The sequence below is a fragment of the Coregonus lavaretus genome, assembly GCF_964263955.1.
Source record: "Coregonus lavaretus genome assembly, contig: HAP1_SCAFFOLD_3606, whole genome shotgun sequence".
Taxonomy (NCBI): domain Eukaryota; kingdom Metazoa; phylum Chordata; class Actinopteri; order Salmoniformes; family Salmonidae; genus Coregonus; species Coregonus lavaretus.
Window position 1 is genome coordinate 39,714 of NW_028165076.1, and position 20,455 is coordinate 60,168.

At 52.6% G+C, this 20,455-nt stretch overlaps 1 pseudogene across 1 annotated transcript; it reads right to left on the reverse strand.

Moving 5' to 3' along the window:
* Window positions 1–542: 542 nt before the first annotated feature.
* Window positions 543–20,174, reverse strand: LOC311116299 (annotated as a pseudogene). Its single transcript has 7 exons — window positions 20,019–20,174; window positions 17,829–17,990; window positions 15,869–16,000; window positions 15,433–15,528; window positions 15,011–15,132; window positions 7,712–7,832; window positions 543–856 (listed from the first exon to the last, which is right to left on the reverse strand). The product of its transcript is annotated as an uncharacterized misc_RNA (transcript).
* Between the last annotated feature and the right edge of the window lie 281 nt (window positions 20,175–20,455).

Consider the following 20,455-nt stretch of genomic DNA (forward strand, 5'->3'; position numbering starts at 1 on the left):
AAAAATGAATGGTGGAAAAATTATTGGAACCATTTCCTAGTTTGACCGCTAGGTTTTATGGGTATTATGACTTATACATACTGTGGTACTCTATTATGAATATGGAGAAGAATGGCAACGCTTTACTCAAAGGGTACCTAAATAAGAACTTCATAACGCATTCGTAACCCATACATTACACATTTATAAGCATATCACGATTTGACATAAAGCATTTCATTTGCAATATCTTTGGGTTCTGAATGTGTGATCTATAGATCATTCGCAGGTTCGTTTAACCAGGTACAGCAACGTTTAACACGTTTCTTCTGCTTCTTCTTTAGCTCAACTGCATCATCTACATAAATAGCATCAGGTAGTTACATTTAAAATGTAAATTATCTTTACCCCAATATCTTCCAGAACACTGTGTAAATGCATATAATATACAGATAGACTAATCATACATTCTACATTGATTCAAATAGCATGTCTTACTAGTGGTTCTATAGACAGAGTCACTCATATAAGGGATGGATAGATGGATAGAGCTGGAGAGGAGCTCACAGGTTGGTCTCTCTCCTATCTTTACTAGAGGAGTGTTTAGGGGGATCCTTGGCGGTGGCTGACTTCTCGTTCTTGGCTTTGACCGTCACCGCTGGCTCTGCTGCTGTGGCGGTTACCACCCCAGTTACGGAACGTTTGGTCTGCTCCTCGCCCCTCACCTCGGGACTGGGCGGAGCCTGTTCTGCTGGGGGCGGGGCTGTCAGCTCCTGCTGCTGCAGCTTGTGGGTCTGGAGGAGGCGGAGCTGAACGCGCAGTCCAAGATGGCCTCCTGCTCCTCGTGGATGGCCTGGTTCAGGTGGGTGTTCTTGTTTTACAGGATGGGGGGGGGGGGGGGGGGGGTGGAGAGACAGACAGACAGACAGAGCAGGTAAGGAGAGGCTTGCTGACACTCATCTCTGGTTCAAACTCTGGTTCAAACGTATTTTCAGGAAAGTGCAGGCCTATTTCGTAAATATAGCTGAAGCAAAACTAGATTTTTATTAAACCTTTATGTTGACAGGGAAGACATATTGAGACGTAGATCTCTTTTCCAAATGTGTCCTGTATAATACAATATAAAATACAAACATACACATATATACACACACTACATGGCAAAAGTATGTGGACACGTGTTTGTCGAACACCTCATTCCAAAATTATGGTCATTAATATGTAGTTGGTCCCCCCTTTGCTGCTATAACAGCCTCCACTCTTCTGGGAAGGCTTTCCACTAGATGTTGGAACATTGCTGCGGGGACTTGCTTCCATTCAGCCACAAGAGCATTAGTGAGGTCGGGCACTGATGTTGGGCGATAAGCCTGGCATCCGCCAAACCCAGATTAGTCCGTCGGAATGCAAGATGGTGAAGCGTGATTCATCACTCCAGAGAACGCATTACGCACTTCAGCACACGGCGGTCCCGTTCTGTGAGCTTGTGTGGCCTACCACTTCACGGCTGAGCCGTTGTTGCTCCTAGACGTTTCCACTTCACAATAACAGCAATTACAGTTGATCGGGGGCAGCTCTAGCAGGGCAGAAATTTGACAAACTGACTTATTGAAAAGGTGGCATCCTATGACAGTGCCATGTTGAAAGTCAATATATACACTGCTCAAAAAAATAAAGGGCACACTTAAACAACACAATGTAACTCCAAGTCACATTGTGAAATTCTGTGAAATCAAACTGTCCATTTAGGAAGGAACACTGATTGACAATACATTTCACATGCTGTTGTGCAAATGGAATAGACAACAGGTGGAAATTATAGGCAATTAGCAAGACACCCCCAATAAAGAAGTGGTTCTGCAGGTGGTGACCACAGACCACTTCTCAGTTCCTATGCTTCCTGGCTGATGTTTTGGTCACTTTTGAATGCTGGCGGTGCTTTCACTCTAGTGGTAGCATGAGACGGAGTCTACAACCCACACAAGTGGCTCAGGTAGTGCAGCTCATCCAGGATGGCACATCAATGCGAGCTGTGGCAAGAAGGTTTGCTGTGTCTGTCAGCGTAGTGTCCAGAGCATGGAGGCGCTACCAGGAGACAGGCAAGTACATCAGGAGACGTGGAGGAGGCCGTAGGAGGGCAACAACCCAGCAGCAGGACTGCTACCTTCGCCTTTGTGCAAGGAGGTGCATTGCCAGAGCCCTGCAAAATGACCTCCAGCAGGCCACAAATGTGCATGTGTCTGCTCAAACGGTCAGAAACAGACTCCATGAGGGTGGTATGAGGGCCCGACGTCCACAGGTGGGGGTTGTGCTTACAGCCCAACACCATGCAGGACGTTTGGCATTTGCCAGAGAACACCAAGATTGGCAAATTCGCCACTGGCGCCCTGTGCTCTTCACAGATGAAAGCAGGTTCACACTGAGCACGTGACAGAGAAGTGACAGAGTCTGGAGACGCCGTGGAGAACGTTCTGCTGCCTGCAACATCCTCCAGCATGACCGGTTTGGCGGTGGGTCAGTCATGGTGTGGGGTGGCATTTCTTTGGGGGGCCGCACAGCCCTCCATGTGCTAGCCAGAGGTAGCCTGACTGCCATTAGGTACCGAGATGAGATCCTCAGACCCCTTGTGAGACCATATGCTGGTGCGGTTGGCCCTGGGTTCCTCCTAATGCAAGACAATGCTAGACCACATGTGGCTGGAGTGTGTCAGCAGTTCCTGCAAGAGGAAGGCATTGATGCTATGGACTGGCCCGCCTGTTCCCCAGACCTGAATCCAATTGAGCACATCTGGGACATCATGTCTCGCTCCATCCACCAACGCCACGTTGCACCACAGACTGTCCAGGAGTTGGCGGATGCTTTAGTCCAGGTCTGGGAGGAGATTCCTCAGGAGACCATCCGCCACCTCATCAGGAGCATGCCCAGGCGTTGTAGGGAGGTCATACAGGCACGTGGAGGCCACACACACTACTGAGCCTAATTTTGACTTGTTTTAAGGACATTACATCAAAGTTGGATCAGCCTGTAGTGTGGTTTTCCACTTTAATTTTGAGGGTGACTCCAAATCCAGACCTCCATGGGTTGATAAATTTGATTTCCATTGATAATTTTTGTGTGATTTTGTTGTCAGCACATTCAACTATGTAAAGAAAAAAGTTTTTAATAAGATTATTTCATTCATTCAGATCTAGGATGTGTTATTTTAGTGTTCCCTTAATTTTTTTGAGCAGTGTATATATATTGCCTTCGGAAAGTATTCAGACCCATTGACTTTTTACACATTTTGTTACGTTACAGCCTTATTCTAAAACAGATATTTTTTTTTTATCCTCATCAATCTACAAACAATACCCCATAATGACTAAGCGTAAACAGGTTTTTAGACATTTTTGCAAATGTATTAAATATAAAAAACAGAAATACCTTATTTACATAAGTATTCAGACCCTTTGCTATGAGACTCGAAATTGAGTTCAGGTGCATCCTGTTTCCATTGATCATCCTTAAGATGTTTCTACAACTGGATTGGAGTCCACCTGTGGTAAATTCAATTGATTGGATTTGGAAAGACACACACCTGTCTATATAAGGTCCCACAGTTGACAGTACATGTCAGAGCAAAAACCAAACCATGAGGTCGAAGGAATTGTCCTTAGAGCTCAGAGACAAGATTATGTCGAGGTACAGATCTGGGGAGGGGTACCAAAACATTTCTGCAGCATTGAAGGTCCCCAAGAACACAGTGGCCTCCATCATTCTTAAATGGAAGAAGTTTGGAACCACCAAGACCCTTCCTAGAGCTGGCTGCCAGGCCAAACTGAGCAATCGGGGGAGAAGGGCCTTGGTCAGGGAGGTGACCAAGAACCCGATGGTCACTCTGACAGAGCTCTAGAGTACCTCTGTGGAGATGGGAGAACCTTCCAGAAGGACAACCATCTCTGCAGCACTCCACCAATCAGGCCTTTATGGTAGAGTGGCCAGACGGAAGCCACTCCTCAGTAAAAGGCACATGACAGCCCGCTTGGAGTTTACCAAAAGGCACCTAAAGGACAGTCCCTGATGCTGAAAAACGTCCCCACAGCATGATGCCGCCACCACCACGCTTCACCGTAGGGATGGTGCCAGGTTTCCTCCAGACGTGACGCTTGGCATTCAGGCCAAAGAGCACAATCTTGGTTTCATCAGACCAGAGAATCTTGTTTCTCATGGTCTGAGAGTGAGACTAGCCTTGTAGACTAGCATTGGAGAACCATCTAAAGAGTGAACATGTAATTCATCTCAAACATTCTTACGAGAGTAAAAAAAACACATATTTTGTTTTGCCCGTATTAAGCACAAGTTTTAAATCAGCAAGGGATTCCTGCATAGCTATAAAATCTGACCGTAGTTTTGACACAGATCAACAGTCAGGGCAGTAGCATTCATAATAGCATCATCCTCATATAGATTAAATGTACTATTTTTTAACAGATTGACCATTTTTGTTTATATAAATAGTGAAGAGAACAGGTCCCAAAATCGACACCTGTGGTACACCTTTATGAACACCCAGGTGGCGACACGCATCTCTGCGTGCCTGGCAGATATCTCAGCTTGGATGTCGGCCCCCCACCTCAACCTCGACAAGACGGAGCTGCTCTTCCTCACGGGGAAGGCCTGCCCACTCAAAAACCTCTCCATCACGGTTGACAACTCCACAGTGTCACCCTCCCAGAGTGCAAATAACCTTGGCGTGACCCTGGACAAAAAACCCTGTCGTTCTCTGCATCATCAAAGCAGTGACCCGCTCCTGCAGGTTCATGCTCTCCAACATGTATGACCCTACCTCACACAGGAAGCGGCGCATCTCCCGTCTGGACTACTGCAACTAGCTGTTGGTTGGGCTCCCCGCTTGTGCCATCAAACCCCTGCAACTTATCCAGAACACAGCAGACCGCCTAGTGTTCAACCTTCCCAAGTTGTCCCATCTAACCCTGCTCCTCCGCACACTCCACTGGCTTCCAGTTAAAGCTCACATCCACTACAAGACCATGGTGCTTACCTACGGAACAGCAAGAGGAACTGCCCCTCCCTACCTTCAGGCTATGGTCAAACCCTACACCCCAACCTGAGTACTCTGTTCTGCCACCTCTGGTCTCTTGGCCCTCCCAGCCCTACACCCCAACCTGAGCACTCCGTTCTGCCACCTCAGGTCTCTTGGCCCTCCCAGCCCTACACCCCAACCCGAGCACTCTGTTCTGCCACCTCTGGTCTCTTGGCCCTCCCAGCCCTACACCCCAACCGAGTACTCCGTTCTGCCACCTCAGGTCTCTTGGCCCTCCCAGCCCTACACCCCAACCCGAGTACTCCGTTCTGCCACCTCAGGTCTCTTGGCCCTCCCATCCCTACACCCCAACCAGAGCACTCCGTTCTGCCACCTCTGGTCTCTTGGCCCTCCCAGCCCTACACCCCAACCAGAGCACTCCGTTCTGCCACCTCAGGTCTCTTGGCCCTCCCAACCCTACACCCCAACCCGAGCACTCCGTTCTGCCACCTCTGGTCTCTTGGCCCTCCCAACCCTACACCCCAACCAGAGCACTCCGTTCTGCCACCTCTGGTCTCTTGGCCCTCCCATCCCTACACCCCAACCAGAGCACTCCGTTCTGCCACCTCTGGTCTCTTGGCCCTCCCAGCCCTACACCCCAACCGAGTACTCCGATCTGCCACCTCTGGTCTCTTGGCCCTCCCAACCCTACACCCCAACCCGAGCACTCCGATCTGCCACCTCTGGTCTCTTGGCCCTCCCAACCCTACACCCCAACCCGAGCACTCCGTTCTGCCACCTCAGGTCTTTTGGCCCTCCCAACCCTACACCCCAACCCGAGCACTCCGTTCTGCCACCTCTGGTCTCTTGGCCCTCCCAACCCTACACCCCAACCAGAGCACTCCGTTCTGCCACCTCTGGTCTCTTGGCCCTCCCAACCCTACACCCCAACCAGAGCACTCCGTTCTGCCACCTCTGGTCTCTTGGCCCTCCCAACCCTACACCCCAACCCGAGCACTCCGATCTGCCACCTCTGGTCTCTTGGCCCTCCCAACCCTACACCCCAACCCGAGCACTCCGTTCTGCCACCTCTGGTCTCTTGGCCCTCCCAACCCTACACCCCAACCAGAGCACTCCGTTCTGCCACCTCTGGTCTCTTGGCCCTCCCATCCCTACACCCCAACCAGAGCACTCCGTTCTGCCACCTCTGGTCTCTTGGCCCTCCCAGCCCTACACCCCAACCGAGTACTCCGATCTGCCACCTCTGGTCTCTTGGCCCTCCCAACCCTACACCCCAACCCGAGCACTCCGTTCTGCCACCTCTGGTCTCTTGGCCCTCCCAACCCTACACCCCAACCGAGTACTCCGTTCTGCCACCTCTGGTCTCTTGGCCCTCCCAGCCCCACGGGAGGGCAGCTCCCGCTCAGCCCAGTCCAAGCTCTTCTCTGTCAGTATGATGACACAGAATAAAAGCTGTATAACATAACGTAGCTCGGCAATCCCCCTCTCTCCTACCTCCCCCTCTCTCTCTCCTCCCTCCCCCTCTCTCCTCCCTCCGTCTCTCTCCTCCCTCCCCCTCTCTCCTCCCTCCCTCTCTCTCCTCCCTTCCCCTCTCTCCTCCCTTCCCCTCTCTCCTCCCTCCCCCTCTCTCCTCCCTCGCCCTCTCTCCTCCCTTCCTCTCTCTCCTACCTCCCCCTCTCTCTCTCCTCCCTCCCCCTCTCTCCTCCCTCCGTCTCTCTCCTCCCTCCGTCTCTCTCCTCCCTCCGTCTCTCTCCTCCCTCTGTCTCTCTCCTCCCTCCCCCTCTCTCCTACCTCCCCCTCTCTCCTCCCTTCCCCTCTCTCCTCCCTCCCCCTCTCTCCTCCCTCCCCCTCTCTCCTCCCTTCCCCTCTCTCCTCCCTCCCCCTTTCTCCTCCCTTCCCCTCTCTCCTCCCTCCCCCTCTCTCCTCCCTCGCCCTCTCTCCTCCCTTCCTCTCTCTCCTCCCTCCCTCTCTCTCTCCTCCCTCCCCCTCTCTCCTCCCTCCGTCTCTCTCCTCCCTCCCCCTCTCTCCTCCCTCCCTCTCTCTCCTCCCTTCCCCTCTCTCCTCCCTTCCCCTCTCTCCTCCCTCCCCCTCTCTCCTCCCTCGCCCTCTCTCCTCCCTTCCTCTCTCTCCTACCTCCCCCTCTCTCTCTCCTCCCTCCCCCTCTCTCCTCCCTCCGTCTCTCTCCTCCCTCCGTCTCTCTCCTCCCTCCGTCTCTCTCCTCCCTCTGTCTCTCTCCTCCCTCCCCCTCTCTCCTACCTCCCCCTCTCTCCTCCCTTCCCCTCTCTCCTCCCTCCCCCTCTCTCCTCCCTCCCCCTCTCTCCTCCCTCCCCCTCTCTCCTCCCTTCCCCTCTCTCCTCCCTCCCCCTTTCTCCTCCCTCCCCCTTTCTCCTCCCTCCCCCTTTCTCCTCCCTCCCTCTCTCTCTCCTCCCTCCCTCTCTCTCCTCCCTCCGTCTCTCTCCTCCCTTCCCCTCTCTCCTCCCTCCCTCTCTCTCCTCCCTTCCCCTCTCTCCTCCCTCCCTCTCTCTTCTCCCTCCCCCTCTCTCCTCCCTCCCCCTCTCTCCTCCCTCCCTCTCTCTCTCCTCCCTCCCCCTCTCTCCTCCCTCCCTCCCTCTCTCCTCCCTCCCTCCTCCCTCCCCCTCCCCCTCTCACCTCCCTCCCTCTCTCCTCCCTCCCCCCCTCTCCGTCTCTCACCTCCAGTTCTTCATTCTGTTTCTGCAGCTCTTCCAGGATCATCTGGAGTTCCTCCTCGTCTTCACTCTCACTCTCACTGTCTGAAGAGGACTCCTCTGTCTCACTGTGACCCTGCTGACGACTACAGACACAGACAGTTACATAAATCATGTAGACACACCATAACAACGACTTTCTATATAGTCTAGACCAGGGTTTCCGAACCTCAGTCCATGGCTATATAGTCTAGACCAGGGTTTCCGAACCTCAGTCCAGGGCCCCTCCCGGTGCACGTTTTGGTTTTTGCCCTAGCACTACACAGCTGATTCAGATAACCAACTCATCATCAAGCCCTATAAAATCTGTGATTTTTTTACCCCAAAATAGTTTTTTATTTTTCCAAATTATGTTATGTTTCGCAGTTGTATTTTTTCGGGTTTCAGATTTTCTTTGGGGTTTTTTTCACTCTCAAAATTACAATTGTTCATAGATAAACAATGACATTGGATGTTCTGAGTCCATGGCAATGATTAAAGGAAAATTCCATCCCAAAACTATCTTTTGGTCCATTTTTGCTAAAGTCCCAAAATGTTTTGCATGTCAGCAATCAACTTTTCAAGAGATATAACTTTCGAAATGGGTATCAGGTTATGGGTGTGCTTGTCATCGGCAAGGACTAGGGAGTTTTTTAGGATCAAAATAAACAGAATACAGCTAAGCACAGGCAAAATCCTACAGGACAACCTGGTTCAGTCTGCTTTCCACCAGACACTGGGAGAGGAATTAACCTTTCAGCAGGATAATATCCTAAAACACAAGGCCAAATCTACAATGGAGTTGCTTACCAAGACGACATTGAATGTTCCTGAGTGGCTTAGTTACAGTTCACTTAAAATCAGCTTGAAAGTCTACGGCAAGACTTGAAAATGGCTGTCTAGCAATGATCAACAACCAACATGACAGAGCTTGAAGAATTTGGAAAAGAATAATGCAAATGTTGCACAATCCAGGTGTGGAACGTTCTAGAGACTGACCCTGAAAGACTCACAGCTGTAATCACTGCCAAAGGGGATTCTAACATGTATTGACTCAGGGGTGTGAATATTTATGTAAATTAAATATTTCTGTATTTCACTTTAAGTAGATTTGCTTAAATTTCTAAAAACATGTTTTCACTTTGTCATTATGGGGTATTGCATGTAGATGGGTGAGAAAAAAATAATATTTAATTAATGTTTGATTCAGGCTGTACCAACAAAATGTGGAATAAGTCAAGGAGTATGAATACTTTCTGAAGGCACTGTATATATTATATTACAGGATTTTATAGTCAAACAAATATAAGTCAACATAGCTGAATATAATATACTGAACAAAAATATAAATGCAACAATTTCAAAGATTTTACTGAGTTAAAGTTCATATAAGGAAATCAGTCAATTGAAATAAATAAATTAGGCCCTAATCTAAGGATTGGCAGGGGTGGAGCCATGGGTGGGCCTTGAAGGGCATAGGCCCAACCACTGGGGAGCCAGGCCCAGCCAATCAGAATTAGTTTTTCCCCACAAAAGGGCTTTATTGTAGACAGAAATACTCCTCAACAACTCCCCACCCCGCCTCAGACGATCCCGCAGGTCCTGGGCTGGCGTGTTTACACGTGGTTTGCGGTTGTGAGGCCATTTGGACGTACTGCCAAATTCTCTAAAACGACGTTGGAGGCGGCTTATGGTAGAGAAATTAACATTCTGTTCTCTGGCAACAGCTCTGGTGGACCTTCCTGCGGTCAAGTATGCCAACTGCATGCTCCCTCAACTTGAGACATCTGTGGCATTGTGTTGTGTGACAAAACTGCACATTTTAGAGTGGCCTTTTATTGTCCCCAGCACAAGGTGCACCTGTGTAATGATCATGCTGTTTAATCAGCTTCTTGATATGCATTTGAGAGAAATATGCTTTTTTTGTGCATATGGAAGATTTCTGTGATTTTTTATTTCAGCTCATGAAACATGAGACCAACACTTTACATGTTGCGTTTATATTTTTTGTTCAGTGTAGAAAGGGATATTGTTCTCAAACATTTGCAGAGCGAGACAAGTGCACACATGGAGCTGGCTATTCTGTGTTGAGTGATAATTTGAAACAGGTCCTGTACGCTTCATTTAGAGTTTATTTGTAACTTTAGTTGTGATAGGCCTACAAACCTCATGTCTTAGAAAGTGATCATTTGAGCATTATATATCGCCTCCCGGCGCAGTGGTCTAAGAGGCACTGCATCGCAGTGCCACTAGAGATCCTGGTTAGAATCCAGGCTCTGTCGTAGCCGGCCGCGACTGGGAGACGCACAATTGGCCCAGCGTCGTCCAGGGTAGGGGAGGGAATGGCCGGCAGGGATGTAGCTCAGTTGGTAGAGCATTGCGTTTGCAACGCCAGGGTTGTGGGTTCGATTCCCACGGGGGGCAGTATGAAAAATTCAAAACAAATATGTATGCACTCACTAACTATAAGTCGCTCTGGATAAGAGCGTCTGCTAAATGACTAAAATGTAAATATATATATATATATATATATATATATATATATATATATATACATATATACACACACAACTCTATATTGATGATTTGGAAAAGTCACAAAAGGCAAGCGCTCTGTTCCTTGAGCTTCCCGCGGATTTAGAGAAAATTGCATTGCTGCTCTGCTTGTGTGGGAAGCAAGTTATTTAATGACCGGAAGATGGAATTAAAATGACAGAATTAAAAGTGAAATGAGAAGCAAAGGCTACAACGACCTAAAGCCAACACGTTGTAATAATCTGAACGGAGTTGTTATTATTTGTAAACTGTAGGACGGGGTGAAGCGCAGTAACGTTATGAAGGCTAGCCTCAATTAGCCTAGCTGGCTAGCTAGCTTAACTAGCTTCTCTTGGTTTGATGAAGTCAAGACAGGTACTATGTAATCAGATGGGATGACTAGCAAGAAGTTAGTCTAGTTTGTCTAGTTAATCTAGCTCGAGTTAACAGTGCTTGCCGTCTCTCTCTCTCTCTGTATGCCTCACAGTGACCACACCACACGGCCCCTCCCCTGCTCCCTACCACCCTGCTCCCTACCTCCCTGCCACCCTGCTCCCTACCACCCTGCTCCCTACCACCCTGCTCCCTGCCACCCTGCTCCCTGCCACCCTGCTCCCTACCACCCTGCTCCCTACCACCCTGCTCCCTGCCACCCTGCTCCCTGCCACCCTGCTCCCTACCACCCTGCTCCCTACCACCCTGCTCCCTACCACCCTGCTCCCTGCCACCCTGCTCCCTACTCCCTACCACCCTGCTCCCTACCACCATGCTCCCTACCACCCTGCTCCCTGCCACCCTGCTCCCTACCACCCTGCTCCCTACCACCCTGCTCCCTACCACCCTGCTCCCTGCCACCCTGCTCCCTACTCCCTACCACCCTGCTCCCTACCACCCTGCTCCCTACCACCCTGCTCCCTGCTCCCTACCACCCTGCTCCCTACCACCATGCTCCCTACCACCCTGCTCCCTGCCACCCTGCTCCCTACTCCCTACCACCCTGCTCCCTACTCCCTACCACCCTGCTCCCTGCCACCCTGCTCCCTGCTCCCTACCACCCTGCTCCCTACCACCATGCTCCCTACCACCCTGCTCCCTGCCACCCTGCTCCCTACTCCCTACCACCCTGCTCCCTACCACCATGCTCCCTACCACCCTGCTCCCTGCCACCCTGCTCCCTGCTCCCTACCACCCTGCTCCCTACCACCCTATTCCCTACCACCCTGCTCCCTACCACCCTGCTCCCTACTCCCTACCACCATGCTCCCTACCACCCTGCTCCCTGCCACCCTGCTCCCTACCACCCTGCTCCCTGCCACCCTGCTCCCTACCACCCTGCTCCCTGCCACCCTGCTCCCTACCACCCTGCTCCCTACCACCCTGCTCCCTGCCACCCTGCTCCCTGCCACCCTGCTCCCTGCCACCCTGCCACCCTGCTCCCTACCACCCTGCTCCCTGCCACCCTGCTCCCTACCACCCTGCTCCCTGCCACCCTGCTCCCTACCACCCTGCCACCCTGCTCCCTACCACCCTGCTCCCTACCACCCTGCTCCATGCCACCCTGCTCCCTGCCACCCTGCTCCCTACCACCCTGCCACCCTGCTCCCTACCACCCTGCTCCCTACCACCCTGCTCCCTACCACCCTGCTCCCTACCACCCTGCTCCCTACCACCCTGCTCCCTGCCACCCTGCTCCCTACCACCCTGCTCCCTACCACCCTGCTCCCTGCCACCCTGCTCCCTGCCACCTACCACTCTGCTCCCTACCACCCTGCCACCCTGTTCCCTACCACCCTGCTCCCTACCACCCTGCTCCCTGCCACCCTGCTCCCTGCCACCCTGCTCCCTACCACCCTACCACCCTGCTCCCTGCCACCCTGCTCCCTACCACCCTGCTCCCTACCACCCTGCTCCCTGCCACCCTGCTCCCAACCACCCTACCACCCTGCTCCCTACCACCCTGCCACCCTGCTCCCTACCACCCTGCTCCCTACCACCCTGCCACCCTGCTCCCTACCACCCTGCTCCCTACCACCCTGCTCCCTACCACCCTACCACCCTGCTCCCTACCACCCTGCCACCCTGCTCCCTACCACCCTGCTCCCTACCACCCTGCCACCCTGTTCCCTACCACCCTGCTCCCTACCACCCTGCTCCCTACCACCCTGCCACCCTGCTCCCTACCACCCTGCTCCCTACCACACTACCACCCTGCTCCCTACCACCCTGCTCCCTACCACCCTGCTCCCTGCCACCCTGCTCCCTACCACCCTGCTCCCTACCACCATGCTCCCTACCACACTACCACCCTGCTCCCTACCACCCTACCACCCTGCTCCCTACCACCCTGCTCCCTGCCACCCTGCTCCCTACCACCCTGCCACCCTGCTCCCTACCACCCTGCTCCCTACCACCCTGCTCCCTACCACCCTGCTCCCTGCCACCCTGCTCCCTGCCACCCTGCTCCCTACCACCCTGCCACCCTGCTCCCTACCACCCTGCTCCCTACCACCCTGCTCCCTACCACCCTGCTCCCTACCACCCTGCTCCCTACCACCCTGCTCCCTACCACCCTGCTCCCTGCCACCCTGCTCCCTGCCACCCTGCTCCCTACCACCCTGCCACCCTGCTCCCTACCACCCTGCTCCCTACCACCCTACCACCCTGCTCCCTACCACCCTGCCACCCTGCTCCCTACCACCCTGCTCCCTACCACCCTGCTCCCTACCACCCTGCTCCCTACCACCCTGCCACCCTGCTCCCTACCACCCTGCCACCCTGCTCCCTATCACCCTGCTCCCTACCACCCTGCTCCCTACCACCATGCTCCCTACCACCCTACCACCCTGCTCCCTACCACCCTGCCACCCTGCTCCCTACCACCCTGCTCCCTACCACCCTACCATCCTGCTCCCTACCACCCTGCTCCCTGCCACCCTGCTCCCTACCACCCTGCTCCCTACCACCCTGCTCCATGCCACCCTGTTCCCTACCACCCTGTTCCCTACCACCCTGCTCCCTGCCACCCTGCTCCCTGCCACCCTGCTCCCTGCCACCCTACCACCCTGCTCCCTGCCACCCTGTTCCCTACCACCCTGCTCCCTACCACCCTGCTCCCTGCCACCCTGTTCCCTGCCACCCTGCTCCCTGCCACCCTGCTCCCTGCTCCCTACCACCCTACCACCCTGCTCCCTACCACCCTGCCACCCTGCTCCCTACCACCCTGCTCCCTACCACCCTACCACCCTGCTCCCTACCACCCTGCTCCCTGCCACCCTGCTCCCTCCCACCCTGCTCCCTACCACCCTGCTCCCTACCACCCTGCTCCCTGCCACCCTGCTCCCTACCACCCTGCTCCCTACCACCCTGCTCCCTGCCACCCTACCACCCTGCTCCCTACCACCCTGCTCCCTACCACCCTGCTCCCTACCACCCTTCTCCCTACCACCCTGCCACCCTGCTCCCTACCACCCTGCTCCCTGCTCCCTACCACCCTGCTCCCTGCCACCCTGCTCCCTGCCACCCTGCTCCCTGCCACCCTGCTCCCTACCACCCTGCTTCCTGCTCCCTACCACCCTGCTCCCTACCACCCTGCTCCCTGCTCCCTACCACCCTGCTCCCTACCACCCTGCTCCCTACCACCCTGCACCCTGCCACCCTGCTCCCTGCCACCCTGCTCCCTGCCACCCTGTTCCCTACCACCCTGCTCCCTACCACCCTGCTCCCTGCTCCCTACCACCCTGCTTCCTGCTCCCTACCACCCTGCTCCCTACCACCCTGCTCCCTGCTCCCTACCACCCTGCTTCCTGCTCCCTACCACCCTGCTCCCTACCACCCTGCTCCCTGCTCCCTACCACCCTGCTCCCTACCACCCTGCTCCCTACCACCCTGCACCCTGCCACCCTGCTCCCTGCCACCCTGCTCCCTACCACCCTGCTCCCTACCACCCTGCACCCTGTCACCCTGCTCCCTGCCACCCTGCTCCCTGCCACCCTGTTCCCTACCACCCTGCTCCCTACCTCCCTGCTCCCTACCACCCTGCTTCCTGCTCCCTACCACCCTGCTCCCTACCACCCTGCTCCCTGCTCCCTACCACCCTGCTCCCTACCACCCTGCTCCCTGCCACCCTGCTCCCTGTTCCCTACCACCCTGCTCCCTACCACCCTGCTCCCTACGGTTAACAAAGTACCAAAACAAATGGCTTTTCTGCTGCTCCCCTCACTCGGATTGAACCGGGTGTGGACCCGACCGGATCTCTATGTTTAAACAAATAATTTGTGCATATTGTGTCAGTCTGGGAAAGTCCCGGGTCCATTTCGGAACAGAACCTCTAACTCCCATCACCCTTTATCCACATCATTCAGATTATTCAAATTCAATCATGAAGTGTTTGATGTGATTTTGGAACGCATTTGCATTGATGTCAGAGTGATTGGAGGGACAAAGGAGCCCTGAGTACCAGGCCATTCTTTAGCGACCTGATGGTCACACAGAGCAGAATAGGAGGACATTACCGTGACTCAACGCTCATGTGGTCATGACCAGTGTTGCAGTAGCTCAGTTCTGACCTCTGTATGTCAGCGATCTATATGTCAGCGTTCTGACCTCTGTATGTCAGCGATCTATATGTCAGCGTTCTGACCTCTGTATGTCAGCGATCTATATGTCAGCGTTCTGACCTCTGTATGTCAGCGATCTATATGTCAGCGTTCTGACCTCTGTATGTCAGCGATCTATATGTCAGCGTTCTGACCTCTGTATGTCAGCGATCTCGGCCCTCAGCCTCTCGATCTCCCCCTTCTCTGTAGATATCTGCCTCCTCAACACCTCCTCCAGAGATATCAGCTCCTCCTGCTCTGTCAGGATCTCATTCTCCTGGAGAGGAAGGGAGAGAGGGAGAGGGAGAGAGAGAGAGAGATAGGGAGAGAGAGGGAGGGAGGGAGGGAGAGATGGAGGGAGGGAGAGAGGGAGGGAGGGAGGGAGGGAGAGAGGGAGGGAGGGAGGGAGGGAGGGAGGGAGGGAGGGAGAGATGGAGGGAGGGAGGGGGAGATGGAGGGAGGGAGGGGGAGAGGGAGGGAGGGAGAGAGGGAGGGATCAGTACTGTTCAGCATACATCAGCAGATAACATAAACTACAGATCAGTTGTGTGTGTGTGTGTGTGTGTGTGTGTAATACCTGTGCCAGTATGATATTAACCACCTCTTCTTCGTTCTCAGTCATCTCTTCTTTAGAGAGGCTGGCTATCTCCTGGGCTATCTTAGTCTCACACTCCTAGAGACACACACACACACACACACACACACACACACACACATCCCACACACACACACACACACACATCCCACACATCCTACACACACACACACACACACACACACACACACACACGCTGGTTAGTTTAGAGCAGGGTTTCCCAAACTCGGTCCTGCCCCCTACATCCCACCCATCTACACACAATACCCCATAATGGCCAACATTTGGTTTAGATTTAATCCATTTTAGAATAAAGCTGTAACGTAACAAAATGTGGAAAAAGTCAAGGGGTCTGAATACTTTCCGAAGGCGCTGTAGATGAGATGGAGCCATATTTAACGATGTTGTGTGTCCTTGCCTGTTTCTTGGCCTCCCGTAGTTGGCGTTTGAGAGCCGTGAGGATGCGTTGAACCTCCCAGAGCCTCTCCTCTTTAGACATATCTTTAACCCCAGCCTGGAGGTCCCTGTGGAGGCAGTTCAACAGGAACTCCTGGGGGGCATGTAATAACGTTAAGGTTTATAACACCTTAATAAAACATACTGTATGAACAGAGGTAAAGCTGGAAAGAAATGTGTACTTCCATATAAATAAATGTACAGTGGGGAAAAAAAGTATTTAGTCAGCCACCAATTGTGCAAGTTCTCCCACTTAAAAAGATGAGAGAGGCCTGTAATTTATCATCATAGGTACACGTCAACTATGACAGACAAAATGAGAAAGAAAAATCCAGAAAATCACATTGTAGGATTTTTAATGAATTTATTTGCAAAAGATGGTGGAAAATAAGTATTTGGTCAATAACAAAAGTTTCTCAATACTTTGTTATATACCCTTTGTTGGCAATGACACAGGTCAAATGTTTTCTGTAAGTCTTCATAAGGTTTTCACACACTGTTGCTGGTATTTTGGCCCATTCCTCCATGCAGATCTCCTCTAGAGCAGTGATGTTTTGGGACTGTCGCTGGGCAACACAGACTTTCAACTCCCTCCAAAGATTTTCTATGGGGTTGAGATCTGGAGACTGGCTAGGCCACTCCAGGACCTTGAAATGCTTCTTACAAAGCCACTCCTTCGTTGCCCGGGCGGTGTGTTTGGGATCATTGTCATGCTGAAAGACCCAGCCACATTTCATCTTCAATGCCCTTGCTGATGGAAGGAGGTTTTCACTCAAAATCTCACGATACATGGCCCCATTCATTCTTTCCTTTACACGGATCAGTCGTCCTGGTCCCTTTGCAGAAAAACAGCCCCAAAGCATGATGTTTCCACCCCCATGCTTCACAGTAGGTATGGTGTTCTTTGGATGCAACTCAGCATTCTTTGTCCTCCAAACACGACGAGTTGAGTTTTTACCAAAAAGTTATATTCTGGTTTCATCTGACCATATGACATTCTCCCAATCCTCTTCTGGATCATCCAAATGCACTCTAGCAAACTTCAGACGGGCCTGGACATGTACTGGCTTAAGCAGGGGGACATGTCTGGCACTGCAGGATTTGAGTCCCTGGCGGCGTACTGATGGTAGGCTTTGTTACTTTGGTCCCAGCTCTCTGCAGGTCATTCACTAGGTCCCCCCGTGTGGTTCTGGGATTTTTGCTCACCGTTCTTGTGATCATTTTGACCCCACGGGGTGAGATCTTGCGTGGAGCCCCAGATCGAGGGAGATTATCAGTGGTCTTGTATGTCTTCCATTTCCTAATAATTGCTCCCACAGTTGATTTCTTCAAACCAAGCTGCTTACCTATTGCAGATTCAGTCTTCCCAGCCTGGTGCACGTCTACAATTTTGTTTCTGGTTCCTTTGACAGCTCTTTGGTCTTGGCCATAGTGGAGTTTGGAGTGTGACTGTTTGAGGTTGTGGACAGGTGTCTTTTATACTGATAACACGTTCAAACAGGTGCCATTAATACAGGTAACGAGTGGAGGACAGAGGAGCCTCTTAAAGAAGAAGTTACAGGTCTGTTAGAGCCAGAAATCTTGCTTGTTTGTAGGTGATAATTTGCAAATCAATTCATAAAAAATCCTACAATGTGATTTTCTGGATTTTGTTTTCTCAATTTGTCTGTCATAGTTGACGTGTACCTATGATGAAAATTACAGGCCTCTCTCATCTTTTTAAGTGGGAGAACTTGCACAATTGGTGGCTGACTAAATACTTTTTTTCCCCCATTGTATTTCCCCATTTTGAGCTATTCATTTCTTGCGAAATCTATATGTTCAGTCAGTGGAATGAGGACGCAGCAGAAACATTAAACCATAGTGTCACAAAGGTTGAATAAATACTGCATTCTGTTCATTATGGGTTAGTATAAACACACCTGTCGTCGTATCTCCTCCTTGATGCTGTCCTGCGTCTCAGGCAGGGCCGGCATGGTGGCAGCATTGGACCAGCGGAGGGGGCGGGACACGGGTCTCAGGAACACCTCCCCAAACAGCTCCCGGACGTGGGTGAAGAACACGTACAGGACCCTGTTCCCAATCTGGAGGAGAGAGGACAGCGGAACAGACAGACAGGTCACATGCATATTCAATAAATTGCCCTGACACAGTGTTAGCCCTCTGAGCTAAAGTCTAGTAGTTGGTAGTGCTGATAATGAAGTCTGCTAGTCCAGGTTCAGTGGAACTAGAGAACCCAAAATAGTTCTCCTGTGGAAGTATATTAGCCCTACGGAACTGGGCCAGGGTTTCACTGAGGACTGTTCTCTCTCCCTCACTCTACACACCTCTCCTTCTCTCCTCCCTGTACAGAGCTGTCTCCTCCTCTCCTCTCCTCCCTGTACAGAGCTGTCTCCTCCTCTCCTCTCCTCCCTGTACAGAGCTGTCTCCTCCTCTCCTCTCCTCCCTGTACAGAGCTGTCTCCTCCTCTCCTCTCCTCCCTATACAGAGCTGTCTCCTCCTCTCCTCTCCTCCCTGTACAGAGCTGTCTCCTCCTCTCCTCTCCTCCCTATACAGAGCTGTCTCCTCCTCTCCTCTCCTCCCTGTACAGAGCTGTCTCCTCCTCTCCCTCCTGTACAGAGCTGTCTCCTCCTCTCCCTCCTGTACAGAGCTGTCTCCTCCTCTCCTCTCCTCCCTATAGAGAGCTGTCTCCTCCTCTCCTCTCCTCCCTGTACAGAGCTGTCTCCTCCTCTCCTCCCTGTACAGAGCTGTCTCCTCCTCTCCTCTCCTCCCTGTACAGAGCTGTCTCCTCCTCTCCTCTCCTCCCTGTACAGAGCTGTCTCCTCCTCTCCTCCCTGTACAGAGCTGTCTCCTCCTCTCCTCCCTATACAGAGCTGTCTCCTCCTCTCCTCTCCTCCCTGTACAGAGCTGTCTCCTCCTCTCCTCTCCTCCCTATACAGAGCTGTCTCCTCTCCTCCTCTCCTCCCTGTACAGAGCTGTCTCCTCCTCTCCTCCCTATACAGAGCTGTCTCCTCCTCTCCTCTCCTCCCTGTACAGAGCTGTCTCCTTCTCTCCTCCCTGTACAGAGCTGTCTCCTCTCCTCCTCTCCTCCCTGTACAGAGCTGTCTCCTTCTCTCCTCTCCTCCCTGTACAGAGCTGACTCCTCCTCTCCTCTCCTCCCTGTACAGAGCTGTCTCCTTCTCTCCTCCCTGTACAGAGCTGTCTTCTCCTCCTCTCCTCCCTGTACAGAGCTGTCTCCTTCTCTCCTCTCCTCCCTGTACAGAGCTGTCTCCTCCTCTTCTCTCCTCCCTGTACAGAGCTGTCTCCTCCTCTCCTCTCCTCCCTGTACAGAGCTGTCTCCTCCTCTCCTCTCCTCCCTGTACAGAGCTGTCTCCTCCTCCTCTCCTCCCTGTACAGAGCTGTCTCCTTCTCTCCTCCCTGTACAGAGCTGTCTCCTCCTCTCTTCTCCTCCCTGTACAGAGCTGTCTCCTCCTCTCCTCTCCTCCCTGTACAGAGCTGTCTCCTCCTCTCCTCTCCTCCCTGTACAGAGCTGTCTCCTCCTCTCCTCTCCTCCCTGTACAGAGCTGTCTCCTCCTCTCCTCCCTGTACAGAGCTGTCTCCTCCTCTCCTCCCTGTACAGAGCTGTCTCCTCCTCTCCTCTCCTCCCTATACAGAGCTGTCTCCTCCTCTCCTCTCCTCCCTGTACAGAGCTGTCTCCTCCTCTCCTCCCTGTACAGAGCTGTCTCCTCCTCTCCTCCCTGTACAGAGCTGTCTCCTTCTCTCCTCCCTGTACAGAGCTGTCTCCTCCTCTCCTCCTCTCCTCCCTGTACAGAGCTGTCTCCTCCTCTCCTCCCTGTACAGAGCTGTCTCCGCCTCTCCTCCTCTCCTCTCCTCCCTGTACAGAGCTGTCTCCTCCTCTCCTCCTCTCCTCTCCTCCCTGTACAGAGCTGTCTCCTCCTCTCCTCCTCTCCTCTCCTCCCTGTACAGAGCTGTCTCCTCCTCTCCTCCTCTCCTCTCCTCCCTGTACAGAGCTGTCTCCTCCTCTCCTCCTCTCCTCTCCTCCCTGTACAGAGCTGTGTTGTGATTCCTGTATGTAATAAAAAACGCTCCACAAATAAAAGTATTATTATTACCTGTACAGTGGGGTTGAGTACGATGGATATATTCTGGATATTCATCTTGGTGTCGGTCTCTCTTGTGATAACATGGTCCAAGTGAGTGACCAGCCAGGACAGGAGCAGACGGCTGCCAGGGGGCACCTCCACTAAGAGACGCTGGAACTCTGTCACCTGACAAATAAAACACCGTTTTAGAACTCTGTCACCTGACAAATAAAACACAGTTTTAGAACTCTGTCACCTGACAAATAAAACACCGTTTTAGAACTCTGTCACCTGACAAATAAAACACCGTTTTAGAACTCTGTCACCTGACAAATAAAACACCGTTTTAGAACTCTGTCACCTGACAAATAAAACACCGTTTTAGAACTCTGTCACCTGACAAATAAAACACAGTTTTAGAACTCTGTCACCTGACAAATAAAACACCGTTTTAGAACTCTGTCACC